Source organism: Myxine glutinosa, chromosome 2 (assembly GCF_964187855.1).
Source record: "Myxine glutinosa chromosome 2, kmMyxGlut1.1, whole genome shotgun sequence".
NCBI classification, from domain to species: domain Eukaryota; kingdom Metazoa; phylum Chordata; class Myxini; order Myxiniformes; family Myxinidae; genus Myxine; species Myxine glutinosa.
The window spans coordinates 210948230-210963329 of NC_136262.1; the positions used below are offsets into that span (position 1 = coordinate 210948230).

The 15100-nt window shown below is 43.2% G+C and overlaps 1 long non-coding RNA gene across 1 annotated transcript; it reads left to right on the top strand.

Annotated features, from left to right (window-relative positions):
* Positions 1–1555: 1555 nt before the first annotated feature.
* LOC137422483 (uncharacterized) lies at positions 1556–8820 on the top strand. Its single transcript, XR_010983482.2, has 2 exons — positions 1556–1733; positions 8013–8820. It is a non-coding gene; the product is annotated as an uncharacterized LOC137422483 (long non-coding RNA).
* The last annotated feature ends 6280 nt before the right edge of the window (positions 8821–15100 follow it).

A 15100-nucleotide genomic window follows, 5' to 3' on the forward strand; every position in this document is an offset into this window, starting at 1 on the left:
AAGAAAGTCAGGATCCTCTTCGATCTTGTTCTCGAACCACCGGCACATCACAACACGTTTTGCCATGTCAGCTGGTGTGAGTTTATGCTTGATCTGGATCTTGTATGGGTACAGCTGAAGATCCTTGATCAAGATTCTTTGCACTGACGCACGTGAAAGACCCAGCTCTTGGCTACGTCTTCGGATGGACTTTTTCAGGCTCCTTCCGACAGAATGTCTCACCGCATTCACATTGTCAGGAGATCTTGCAGTCAGCTTCCTGCCAGAACTGTGTGTTTCTGCCTTCTTGTTGAGGTTGTTTACTGATCCAGTGGCTTGAAATTTGTGCCCAACGATAAATTTGGTTTTTCTGGGGATAGTTGTTGAAGTTGAACTTCCTGCGAAATTTTGCTTGCATCGTTTTGAATGATTTCGTCTCCAAATAAGTAGTGACGCAAAATATTTTATCCTCCTTTGTCCAAGGCATTTTGATTGATAATTATTAGTTGTTATGGTCTCCTCTCTTCAAATCTGAAAAAAAAGAACAAGAACATTAATATTGGCAGAATTATTAGCAGTGACATGGGTTCCATGTATTTTGAGACACCCTGTATATAACAATGCGTCAGCTTCTCCTTATAAATAAAGGTAATAACTATGTTGTGAGTTATGAAACCAGCCCTCAGGGGAAATAACATCCATGACACATACAACTCCCTCGAATCAGTTATAGCGTTAGTTTATGTGCACAGATAGACAACCCACCTGTTGTCTTGAGGGAAACGAGGCAGATGTGTTGTGTGGGTTTAGTTCGGTCTTCTACCTTCTCTTTAATTCCCTTCGTGTTCTTACTCTTAATTCTCTAACTCCTTTCTATCCGTTCATTTAATTACCATAATTCATTTACTATACTTGCCATTCCACTCGTTACAGAATCCTATTTGGTTCGTTCTCCTCTCCCAAATTGATCTAACCATTCATCAAGTCCATATCAGGTATAAACCCGTTATTATTTACAAATTCCAGCCCTTTTCTTTAATAATTCCCTTGCACGGCATGAAAATACACACAACCACATCACAGGCAATAACCTCTCCCCCCCCCCTTCCCCTCCCCTTCCCCTAACCCCACTCCCCCCCCCCCCCCAATACTTTTTAAAAGCGCTCGGTGGGAAAGATCGCTGGCTGGGCGGGAAAACCCGTTCGAAGAAGAGTCGACTCGAAGGCAAAGTCAGACTTTGGAATGATTGTCAGAAGTGGAGCATCGGCTGGTGAGCGCACCAATAAGGATGCACTTCGGCAAGTCAAAGCGTACGCCATGACCTATGCTTGCGGGAACTCCGCCTCCCACAAACCTTGCTCCCTTAAGTCTCCGCCCCATAATCGGGTATCAAATGCCAGAGCATTTGTTGCTGTTGAATTGCGGTGGGAACCCGAAGGCAACTTACCTGCTTGTTTGTGCCATGGATGAGTCGAACACCACTGCAAGTTGCACTTGAGCCAGGATGAGCTGCGCTGGAGCCAAGGCAAGCTGTGTCAGACAGCGCTGGGTGGACAGCACGGCGACAAATCGAGCACAGGGCAGAGGAACGCGAACAAGGGAGCCACGACTTCCCTAGCGTGGGAAGATAGCTCCACCACTGACATACACTGTCTATCTCCTGTTCTCTAAGAACCTCTAATTCGTCTACCTAGACTCACAAAGAGCATCACAGTTGAACGAGCCATCAATGATTGACCTCGTCACCCATCTCGGTGAGGTTTACACTCCAAATTGCATTCACTCCTCTCTGCCTTACTAACTCCCCGCTCCCCATTTTTTTTCTTGTGTCTTTTCATTTCAGGACTGACAAGTGGTGCCCATCTATGTGTGCAGGGGCTAAGTCAGAGGCCAAAAATACCTCTCACCCTACGTCTACCTCTTTCTTTTCCTGACTTCCTCTCTACATTTCACCTGAATGATTCTGCTGTCACCATGTCTTGTGTTTAAATAAACGAGTAAGTGTAAAATGGGGAAATAAGAGCTATGGGTTAAAATCTGAACTTCTGTGCCTTTCTTGATTCATGATTGTTTGATATGCCTTGAAAATACGTTCCTCTTCTCTGCTAAATGCTTTTCCATCTTGCCCATTTTGTCTCGCTCATACCATTAAGAGGCATGCACTCACGGTTCTGCTCGGCCATACGTAATAAATAGATACACGGGTATGTGCTGAGGGTACTACCGCAATTGGCATCACCAAACCACTGCAAAGGTAACGCATTTGTAAAAGAGCTAGTACCCTGCCAGTTTGGCAGTATTAATCAATCAATGTCCGTACTTGATTAACAATCCAGGAGGTTGAATGACTGAACTTCCACAAGAGGATTGAAAAGTAGATAAGAGGGTTTACCAGACGGTCCTTTTTGGAGAGAGATAGTGAGAGTGTGAGATTTGTCAGAAAAAAACATATTCCATGTGTTTGACCAGCTTGTGATTTTTTTTAAAGGTCCGAAGAGAGGGAAGATGCTGCAGCCTTCATGTCTCGAGGATGAGGGATGTCACGACAGATAGTGAATTCATCAGCAGAGATAAAGGGAATTTTCCATGGAGTCAAATACATCATTTATGAAGATCCGGAATAGGACTGGGGTAAAATAACACCGCCTTGGGGCACTCCAGCCTTGACAGGGAGAGGAGATGAAGGATTCCGTTGAGAGCCACATGCTGGCTACCAGAGTAGAGGAAGTCAGTAAACCATGTGTGGAGTTGGCCTTGGATGCCATAAGCAGAGAGTTTGGTGAATATGGCAGGATACCAGACTATCTAAAGCATGAGATATGTCCAGAGCGATGGCTCTGAAGGTATGTCCTACATTTAGGGCCTCCATCCATTTTTGGGTGAGTAGAAGCAGCATGTCCAAGGTGGAGTGACCTGGTCTGAAACCAAATTGGTGATCTGAGATGAGGTTGTTGGAGAAAAGAAATGATTTCATATCAACTGCAATGATGGGTTCCATGACCTTGCTGAAGTAGCTAAGGGGATCAGTTTTTTTTGTTTTTTTTAGCTCTGCCACCAAAGGTGGATGGAGTTTATGTTTTTACCCCTGTCTGTTTGTTTGTGAGCAGGATATGTCAAAAATTATGAAGAAGGGGACACGTAGGAGGGTGGGGCTGCAAGGTTGTAGACTTGTAGGAAATGTGGGGAAGGGTACTGACATAGAGGGTTTTGACATTGTAAAATAACGTGAAGGATATTTGATTGTTGTGCGCAGACAAACTCTGCAAACTGGACTTCTCTAGATACCCATATTTAACATTTTTGAGATATAAAATCATGGCATGGGTGGAATTGTAGTTGAAGACACGGAGAAAGGTCATGCTGTAGGACCATGCTGTAGGATGGATAGCAGATCAAAGCCTTCGGTTGGAGAAGGTTTGTAAAATATGCCTTGCTTGCAAAAGAGGGAAAGATCATGATGAAGAAGAGTACGTGGCATGCTAATACAAGAGAAATAAGAGAATTGAAGCATTTTAATACATCAAACGCTTTTAAAGGTGAAAGCGTTTTTGTCAATGAAGATAACAAGTGTTACGGATCCATCACTTCCGCCTTTGTTGTAATTATGTACTTGTATGATCTTTAGTTTCAGGTAATATTGTTGTTAAGATTTGGTTGTGTGATATGGAGATGACATTAGTAAAAGGTAAAAATTAATGTTTGTGAAGGAGAAAGGAAGACGCGGCAAAGAGGCCGGAAGAGGAGGAGCTTGGCAGAGGAAGAGACGGCCATGAGAGAGATAAAGCCGTGAATCGCGTCGAGGCTACGAGCGGACCTTTTTGATATTGGTCGCGAATGAGTTGAGGCTTCCCGTGAAAGGGATTGCCCGCGACATCGTCCTATATTGCAATTGCAATTAAACCCGCGTCACAGGTTTTATTACCAAGCATGAGTTATTGTCGGAGAAAAAGCAAGAACCTCCATTACAGGCCTATACGCCATTTTGTCCTCGAATAGACTGTCCACTTGGTGCATCTTGTTTTGTCATTGGGATTCCCATATCGACATCATCGTGTGGATTGCCGTTGGTTTACATATCGGCTCAATTCCCATATCGACCTCTCACCTCGTAACTCCTCGTCTGCCGCCGTGCCGATACCTGCCTGTTCTCATCGTTCTGCACGACTTCAACCAGCATGGGGATCCGTGCACAGACTTTGGGGATTGTTACATTCCACTCATGTTTGGCGTATTGTGAGTTTATTGCTTTGAGAGCATTGGGGAATGATGGTACCATCATGTGTATTGTTCATTTGATGCAAGTGATATTTTCATGGTACTTTCTTTAATAGTGTTATTGTTGTGTATGTGAGAGTTCTTAACACAATTACTGATTTTGTTCTGCAATTGCATTGGTGTGGTTTTACCGTGGTTTATTAGAACACGCAAAATAACAAATCTTTCTGCCGCGTTCCCTCTCGAGACTCTGAGGTGCACCGTAGCCGGGGTTTGGGGAGGAACACGTAACACAAGGAAATGATAGAGGAAAAGGAGAGATAGATGTACATGAAGTACAGGTAGATGGCAGAATATAAGATTATGTATGGGTAAGGCTTTTGTTTTTGTTTTTTTGTTTGTTTTTCGAAGCCAGGGGGAATAGGAGAGTGTTGAAAAGGCAGAAAGAAAAAAAATTTGGAGAAAAAGAGAAACATTATGGCAAAACAACCTCTTTTTTTTGCCCATTTAAACCTCAAATTATTTCAGCATTTTAAAGTTTACCTTTCTCGAATATTCAATGAGGAGCTTGTACAATAATTACATGCAGGCCAAACGTTATTTCCATCATTGTACTTTAACATGAACTACAAGGACATTAGTAGACAATGGACAAACACAGAGTATATGGGATTTGAACCTGGGTTTCGCACATCATGAGCCAGGGTTTCAGCTGGGAACATTATATCTTATTACAATAGAGCAAACGTATATGGTTATGTCGCTATGTATGTTAAAATGCGACGAAAACGTCTTCTTCTTCTTCAAAAAAAATTACCACCCTCTTATTTAACCCTCTTAATTGCAACAAGACTGCTGAGACCCCTCAGACCTTTGACGACCCTTTATTTCCCCCAAGACCCTTCAGACCACCAAGACCCAAAATATCCTGAAGACCTCAAAGACTCAAAACACCCCAAAGACCCAAAATACCCTTCAAGGCCATAAGGCTCAAAAATACCCTGAATAGCCAAAAACATCCCAAAGACCCAAAACACCCCCGAAGACCCAAAACAACCCGAAGACCCAAAACACCACGTAGACCAAAAACACGCCGAAGACCCAAATCACCCCGAAGACCCAAAACACCCAGACGACCCAAAACACTCCGAAGACCCAAAACACCCCGAAGACCCAAAACACCCCGAAGACCCAAAACACACAGAAGACCCAAAACACCCCGAAGACCCAAAACACCCGGAGACCCAAAACACCCCGAAGACCCAAAACACCCGGAGACCCAAAACACCCCGAAGACCCAAAACACCCCGAAGACCCAAAACACCCCGAAGACCCAAAACACCCCGAAGACCCAAAACACCCCGAAGACCCAAAACACCCCGAAGACTCAAAACACCCCGAAGACACAAAACACCCCGAAGACACAAATCACCCCGAAGACCCAAAACACCCCGAAGACACAAAACAGGCCGAAGACCCAAAACACACAGAAGACACAAAACACCCTGAAGACCCTAAACACCCCAAAGACCCAAAACACCCCAAAGACCCAAAACACCCTGAAGACCCAAAACACCCCGAAGACCCAAAACACCCCAAAGACCCAAAACACCCTGAAGACCCAAAACACACAGAAGACCCAAAACACCCCGAAGACCCAAAACACCCAGAGACCCAAAACACCCCGAAGACTCAAAACACCCCAAAGACTCAAAACACCCCAAAGACTCAAAACACCCCGAAGACCCAAAACACACAGAAGACCCAAAACACCCCGAATATCCAAAACACCCAGAGACCTAAAACACCCCAAAGACTCAAAACACCCCGAAGATCCAAAACACCCTAAAGACCCAAAACACCCCGAAGACCCAAAACACCCCGAAGACCCAAAACATCCAGAGACCCAAAACACCCCGCAGACCCAAAACACCCCGAAGATCCAAAACACCATAAAGACCCAAAACACCCCGAAGACCCAAAACACCCCGAAGACTCAAAACACCCCAAAGACCCAAAACACACAGAAGACCCAAAACACCCCGAAGATCCAAAACACCCGGAGACCCAAAACACCCCAAAGACTCAAAACACCCCGAAGATCCAAAACACCCTAAAGACCCAAAACACCCCGAAGACTCCCACACTCCCTTCAATCCCACTCCTCCCTCCAGGTCTTTAAAACAGCTGTTCACCACCATCTCTTATCTTTCCCCATCCAAAACATTGATCTTTTCTACCCCCACTAATTCACCCCAGATCCACCTTGTTTGAAATTCCAATTTCTTTCCTGGAAGTCCCAGCAGTGTCCATATGTTTTATACCGCTCCCACCCCCCCCCCCCTTCCCATGCCTCCCCCCCCCCCAAAGCCCTCTCCCTCCCACAGATCTCTCGAGGTGCCTGCTCTCAGATGTTATGTTTGTGTTCCTCCCTCTCTCGCCCCATCTTGTCTACCGCTCCCCATGTTATATGTTTTATGTGTCGGTTTGTCTTTCTGTGTGATTAATGTTAGCTCTTTCACGAGCCTCGATCTTGTATACAAAAAAAAAAAAAAAAGACCCAAAACATCCTGAAGACTCAAAACATACAGAAGACCCAAAACACCCCAAAGACCCAAAACACCCAGAGACCCAAAACACCCCGAAGACTCAAAACACCCCGAAGACCCAAAACACACAGAAGACCCAAAACACCCCGAAGACCCAAAACACCCGGATACCCAAAACACCCCGAAGACCCAAAACACCACGAAGATCCAAAACACCCCGAAGACCCAAAACACCACGAAGACCTAAAACACCCCGAAGACCCAAAACACCCCGAAGACCCAAAACACCCCGAAGACCCAAAACACCCCGAAGACCCAAAACACACCAAAGACACAAAACACCCCGAAGACCCAAAACACCCCGAAGACCCAAAACATTCCGAAGACCCAAAACATCCCGAAGACACAAAACACCCCCGAAGACCCAAAACACCCCGAAGACCCAAAACACACCGAAGACCGAAAACACCCCTAAGACCCAAAACACCCTGAAGACCCAATACATCCCGAAGACACAAAATACCCCGAAGACCCAAAACACCCCGAAGACAGAAAACACCCCGAAGACACAAAACACCCCGAAGACCCAAAACATCCCGAAGACCCAAAACACCCCCGAAGACCCAAAACAACCCGAAGACCCAAAACACGCAGAAGACCCAAAACACTCAGAAAACCCAAAACACCCCGAAGACCCAAAAGACACAAAAGACCCTGAAGACCAAAAAGACCCCAAAGCCCCAAAAGACCCGAAGACCCAAAAGACCCTGAAGACCCAAAAAGACCCTTAAAGACCAAGAAGAACCAAAAGACCCTGAAGACCCAAAAGCCCCTGAAGACCCAAAAGACACCAAAGACCCAAAGACCCAAAAGATCCTGAAGACCCAAAACACATCAAAGACCCAAAATACCCTTAAAGGCCCAGAGAATCAAAAAGGCCCCGAAGACACAAATGGCCCTGAAGACCCAAAACACTATGAAGACCCAAAAGACACCGAAATGGTCAAAGATGCATACCCCTCTGAAACGACGTGTGGTGAGGCACGCGGAGCACGCCGAGTCACGCTAGTATAGTAAATAGAGAAGCCCTTACATTATTTTCAAATCATAACAATAATAAAATGACTGATTAAACTAAAGCGTAAAATTAGTACCATAGTTACATTTGCAACTAGAACGACACTCGGTGGAGAGTATACAGGGTGTTTCAAAAAGATTGATACAACTTTGACTTCTATATGTTGTGACCTGTACTGTTTTCCTTTTCAGGGTTTGTTGGTGTTATCGTGGTGCTTGTTCCCTGGGAGTTCTAGCTCCGTAGCTCAACTATGCCATTGACAGTGGAGCAGAAGCCCATTTCTACTTGAACGGTGCCATCAACAACCACAACATTTTCTAGGGGACAAAACCACCTGAGATCACAGAGGTACATGAAAGCGCCTAAAGTCACATGCTTCTGCACCTTCAATGCCAGATGGGGAATGCTTGGGCCTTCCTGATTTGAGAATGACAACAGCAGGAGGGTGACGATCAACGGTGAGTGCTCCCGAGCTATGCTCCAGAAGTTCCATAATGATCTAGCCCAAAAGGTCACCCCAAAACAGCTCAGCATGACCTGGTTTATGAAGGATGGTGCACCCCCGCATACAGCTGGTGACATCATCACTTTCCTGCAGCAGCTTTTCAGAAACCGCCTCGTTGCCCTGGGTACCGTTCATGACTGGGCACCCCATAGCCCAGACTTGAACCCTTTTGGACTACTGGTTCTGTGGGGCTGCCAAGGGCTCTGTCTACGCCAACCGCCCTGCCAGACAGGATGATGTGAAGCAGGAGGTGTCGTACTATCTCCAGGCAGTGCCACATGAGACCAATAGGAAATTTGGACAGAACTTTGGAGTCAGGATCAATGCCTGTCTGAACCGCAGACGGGAACACATCGAGAACGTCAATCACAAGGATTTTGCGTAAATGCCAATTTCAGACCTTGTGCTCTCACTAAATCCAGCAGTGACTGCAATAGCAATCAGTGATAGAAAATACCATGTCATAAGCTTACAATAAATGTTTGGTTCACGTTCCTGACGTTTCTGTTTCTTTTTAAATAAACGTTTAAAGTTGTATCACTCTTTTTGAAACACCCTGTACATCCGCCAGGCTGAACAGTCATGTTTTGTAACCCGCGGACCTGATTCGGACCTGAACCAAAATCGAATTGGCTTCTTCTTGTCGCCAAACCAACTCATTCACCTATTTTGTCATACGTCGTCTACAACTTTTTGAAATATCATGCCATATATCGTTTTTGGCCCGATCACGCAATGGTGAAGAATCATTTTTAAAATTCTCATATCCGGATTCGGATCCAGATCTTCACCAAAATCGAATTGCTTCTTCCTTGTCACACACCAAACCTGTCCACAAAGTTTCCTCCGAATAAGTTCGCAACGTTTTGAGTTATCATGCTATATATCATTTTTTTGCGACATCTCTCAATGGTGAAAAATCACTTTAACAATTTCCGGATCCGGATCATCACCAAAATCTGATCGTTTCGTCCTTGTCACATACCCAACCTCTCCACAACATTTTGAGATGTATTGGTCACAAACAGACAGACGGACAGGGGTGAAAACATAGCCTCCGCCCACGGACTAACACCGTAACGAAAATGCACTTTATCTATAAATGGTTTAAACTTGAAAATGAACTGTTTTTATCACTCATCAAAAGCCGTGTATATGCTTATTTTGATCCAGAATAACCACCCTAATGTATTTACAACATTTTTTTTACTTATCTCAACACAATCTCACACTTCGCCTCCAGTTTTATAAAGAGCCAAAAATCCCATGAGTTCCCATCCCAAAATCCAATTCTCAGCTTCACAGCCTTTGGTCGTTATTTTCTAGAAAGTGATCAATAATCTGATACCAATACCTCCAGTATTGGAGGAATTTATAGATGGCGATCTATAAACATATCATCTTCATGACATAGTCGTACACATTAACGAGGTCTCCATGCTGTGAACTTGTACATAAAGCAGGTAGCTTTAAAGTGAAACACCTCGGTGAGACACACAACTGGGGTAATTGTGACGCGTACCATTTCCCATGGTGGTGTGAAACTGTAGACGATAGCTCATGTTGTGTTATCCTAGCTGGGATTGTCGGGTCTGCACAAGGGACCGGGTGCCTGGAGGCTCATGCTGTCAGCGCGTACTCCTTATAACACAGCATAACACAGCCCGCCATGCACAAAGTGGAACAGCAGATTGTACCTGGTTGTCTTCAATATGCAGGTCACCAATGTGGAGAAACCTTTGGCGCTTGTTATTGACAATAACATATACAGTCAGGTGAAAAAGTAAGTACACCCCATGCAAAGTTTTGACTTTTTCAACATATTTCAACACAGCTATTTGATCTTCATTTCAACAATATTGAGAGATAAAGGTGATATAATACAACAAATATCATGAAACATTTACATTTTGTAGTCCATTGTATAATTTAAATAAACATAAATGCAAATTTAGCATGTGGAAAAAGTAAGTACACCCCTACATTTATCACTACTTCAAATACCTAAAATTAGAATCAGGTGCACCAGCTCAGGTGCAAATGATTAAAACATCGTCAGAGAGGATCTTGGAGGAACCTGTCTTATTTAAACCTCAGACATTTAGTTGGGTATGCTCTTTGTTGTTGAAGTGTGTAGCGTCACCATGCCGAGATCAAAAGAGCTCTCTCAGGCCTTCAGAAAGAAGGTTACAGATTCCTACGAGTCTGGGAAGGGATTTAAAAAGATCTCCAAACAATATGAAATCAATCATTCGACTGTCCGGAAGATCATCGACAAGTGGAGAAGATTCCAAACAACTGCCAACTTGTTCAGGTCTGGCCGCCCCAGCAAGTTCAGCCCGAGAGCAGACCGCAAGATGCTGAAAAAAGTCTCTAAGAACCCCAGAATGTCATCAGGGGACCTACAGGTAGCTCTTGCCACTGTTGATGTCAAAGTGCACGAGTCTACCATTAGAAAGAGGCTGCACAAATTTGATCTACATGGGAGGTGTGCCAGGAGGAAACCTTTGCTGTCCAGAAAGAACATCAGGGCAAGACTAAAGTTTGCCAATGAACACCTCGGCAAACACCAACACTTCTGGAACAATGTGTGCTGGACAGATGAGTCAAAGGTAGAGCTATTTGGCCACAGTAACAGAAGACATGTTTGGCGAAAACCAAAGACAGCATTTGGCCACAAGAATCTGATACCAACTGTAAAGCATGGTGGTGGAAATATTATGGTTTGGGGCAGCTGTGCTGCATCAGGGCCTGGGCAGCTCACCATCATATAATCCACTATGAATTCTTCATTGTACCAGAGGGTGCTGGAGGATAATGTGAGGCCATCTGTCGGAAAGTTGAAGCTCAACCTAAGGTGGACCTTGCAACATGACAATGACCCTAAACATACCAGTAAATCCACCAAGGAATGGCGGAAAAGAAAGAAATGGAGGGTTCTGGAATGGCCAAGTCAAAGCCTGGATCGAAATCCCATCGAGATGTTGTGGGGAGATTTGAAACGAGCTGTGCAAGCAGGAAACCCCTCAAACATCGCACAGCTGAAAGAATTCTGCATGGAGGAGTGGGCAAAAATTTCTCCTAGTCGATGTTAGAGACTGGTAGACAGTTATAAGAAACGCCTACTTGCGGTTGTTTCTGCCAAAGGGGACAATATACCACCTATTAGAGCCAAGGGTGTACTTACTTTTTCCACATGCAAAATTTGCATTTATGTTTATTTAAATTATACAATGGACTACAAAATGTAAATATTTCATGATATTTGTTATATTATATCATCTTTATCTCTCAATATTGTTGAAATGAAGATCAAATAGCTGTATGTTGAAATATGTTGAAAAAGTCAAAACTTTACATGGGGTGTACTTACTTTTTCACATGACTGTATATGTTGCCAGATCTAAAACAGGCAAAACATGACTCTTACCCATAGATATAACATGTCTCGTCTACAACTACACACATTACATATTACATTCTCGAATTTATATCGCCATTTTAAGGTTACTTATTGACTGGCCCTCGTGTATATATATATATATATATATATATATATATATATATATATATATTACCCTAAAAGATGCTTTCTACATTTCCATCAGTTATTTACAATGTAGATCGCAAACCAGAGTAGGTTTGTAATATATCTTATCAACATCGGTCTTGACCAGCATTTTACCTCCACCACCAAAGGTGGGCAGGGGTTATGTTTTCACCCATCTGTTTGTTTGTCTATTTGTTTATCTGTGAACAGGATTTCTCAAAAAGTTGTGGATGGATTTGGATGAAATTTGGTGGAGAGGTTGAGTGCGAATATGACAAGAGCGAATCGATTCGATTTTGGTGGAGATTTGAATCCGGATCTGGATAGAACCAAAAAAAAATTTTTTTTTTTAAAGTTTTACCTAATTAGCATGTAAAAAAAATTTTTTGCCCGATTAGCATCTTATGCTATTTTTTGGTTCCTATTATCCAATCATGTTTTACTTTTTTAATGACATTGTAGGCAAAGTGTTGATTTTGATATGGATAATAATAAAGTTAAAGCTCAAGTGATTTTTCACCATTGCGTGATAGGGCCAAAAACGATATATAGCATGATATTTCAAAAAGTTGTGGACGGATTATAACAAAACACCTTTTACCTAAAACACAAATATTCCTACAGGTTTGAACCCAGGCCGAGTCATACCAAAGACCTTTACTGGCAAAGAAGAGGATGAAAAAAAAGGAGAGAGAGAGAGAGAGAGAGAGAGAGAGAGAGAGAGAGAGAGAGAGAGAGAGAGAGAGAGAGAGAGAGAGACAGAGACAGAGACAGAGACAGAGAGAGGAGAGGAGAGAAGAGGAGAGGAGAGAAGAGGAGAGAAGAGGAGAGAAGAGGAGAGGAGAGAGAGGAGAGAGAGGAGAGAGAGGAGAGAGAGGAGAGGAGAGAGAGGAGAGAGAGGAGGGAAGAGGAGAGAAGAGGAGAGAAGAGGAGAGGAGAGAGAGGAGAGAGAGGAGAGAGAGGAGAGAGAGGAGAGAGAGGAGAGAGAGAGAGAGAGAGAGAGAGAGAGACTTTTGTGCCCTTTTATTATAAAAAATACAAAGCCATTCCACAAAGCGGTTGTAAGCAAAGCAACCAGTTTAAAGAAACATTTCGTAAGGATCATGAATTCACCAAAAGGAGCAAAGGATATTTAAAGGAAACCAGCAAGTATGAAAATTTTACAAACCAAAGGTGAAGACACAAACAAAAACACAAACAATTTTAAAGGAAATGCTCATGCAAGAGCTATGAACACATCAAGAGCAAATTAAGCGAAAAAGAGATGGAGAGAGGGAGAGGGAGAGGGAGAGAGAAACAAACAAGTAAGTGCAGAAGAGGGCTAGCTGGATAGCAAAGAGCTGTATATCCTGGGTTTGAATCCTGTCCCACCTGTAAACTCTCACATTGGTGTTTTAACATGTCGGGCGAGATAAGAATGTGTGCGCATCCCTCAGGTGGAGGGACGGGAAGACCCGTCTCTACCAGCTCGGATTTGGTGGATGTTAAAGAGCCCTCAGTGTAAATTTTCATCGTTATGTTTATATTTTGAAGAAAAGGTTCCGTCATTATAATCTTCATTGTAAAAATAATAATACGAATAAAAAATCCAATCTATACCCGTCATAAACAACACAGAAATTGCCAACTGAGAGAACCTAAAACCTTTCCACTCGTACTATAAAATCAATGAAAGTATCAGTTCAGTTTCTCTCCCTATTGGCTTCATTCCAAACTATAAATGGCTGTGCTGGTGAGACACAGGTGATGTAGTGCATCTCCGAGCATTCAGTCTTCAGCAAGAAGAACAGAAAATCTAAACAGCTCATTCAAAACACAATGATTCCCGAGAGAAAATGGCTCTTGGGTATCCTTATAAAATGTCGGACAACTAAACAGCAGGTGCTTATCCTTCATGCCTACCTACATCGATAGGCTGCGTAGTTTTGGTCACGTTTTTCAATTCTAACCTGGATGCACATCTCCATTTCTTCATCCGTTTATTAACTCATCTGTGGAACAAACTCCTCAGGTTATTTGTCTCATCCCCTCCCTTCAAACCTCCGAGATTGTTGCCCATCGTCACCTCATGCTTTCTCCCATACCCACCCCGAGTGTTTTCTACTCTCAATAACTCCCTCCTGCCCCTTTCCTTTGTCATCAGTGATGTCTGTGTCTCCCTGTTCCTCTCTGATCCTCTATCAGCCTGTGTTCTTGCTGTCCTCCGTCATTTAACTCCTCCATGAGCCTATGCTTCTGTCTAATCTTACTATAATTCACCAAATGTCCGTCCGTTCGAAGGTACCGCAGAAACGGCTGAACCGATCGCAACGAAATTTTGGGTGGGTAATCCTGGGACCCCCTGGAGTAAAATAGGCGATATTGTTTTCCCAATTTTTTCCCCAGTTTTCCAATTTTTCAAATTTACATTTTTTCCAATTTTCCAGTTTTTCCAAACACGATGGAATAATATTTACCGATATGAATAGTGATGTGGCTTTTATTGAAATTCTACAAATACTGTTTAGATTTTGATGATTTGCGGGTGATATGGTTTAGCGGATGTTTATATAAATCGTTTAAAATAAAAAGAGCCTTCCATTTCTGATATTTTGCCTTTTCATTTGGGCCTCCCAATTGAAGCCCATAGGGTGGGTACCGTTGCTAGTAAAATTAATACAACCCAAATTCCACGACCATTGCTCACACTTTATCCCAAAAATAACTGATGTACTTTTACATTTTAATTAGCGAGAAACAGAATGTTAAAAAATTAGAAGTGAATGGTCACCCCCTTGAGACTTCTTCCATGAGCCCTTATTGATATCGCGTAACTATAGTATAGTGTGGCCCTCCGTGGGCGGCACAGAGGAACGTCGGCATAAGGCATGTGGAGGGCACAGTTGTGCCCTTTTGACGCCTGTGTACTCCCCACGCCATATCGAATTGGTGCGAATTGCTCCCAAAAAGCATTGGCTTTATCGCTCGGTTCCATTCCTTCCCTGGATTGTAATTTAACGGGTTTCAGTTTCCAAACACAGACAAAGTGGTGCTTTAAGTATGAATACATCATTGATTGTTATCCTTTATAATATTACAAAACCTCAACAAAACAGTTTCCAACATTACTGTTCTTTGAAGGAAAATCTTAAGAAATTTCCTTCAATTGCATAAAACATTTGTGCAAAACATTGCCAAATTAATATTAGAGGCAGCATAATATATATGTGCCACCTGATCTGTCT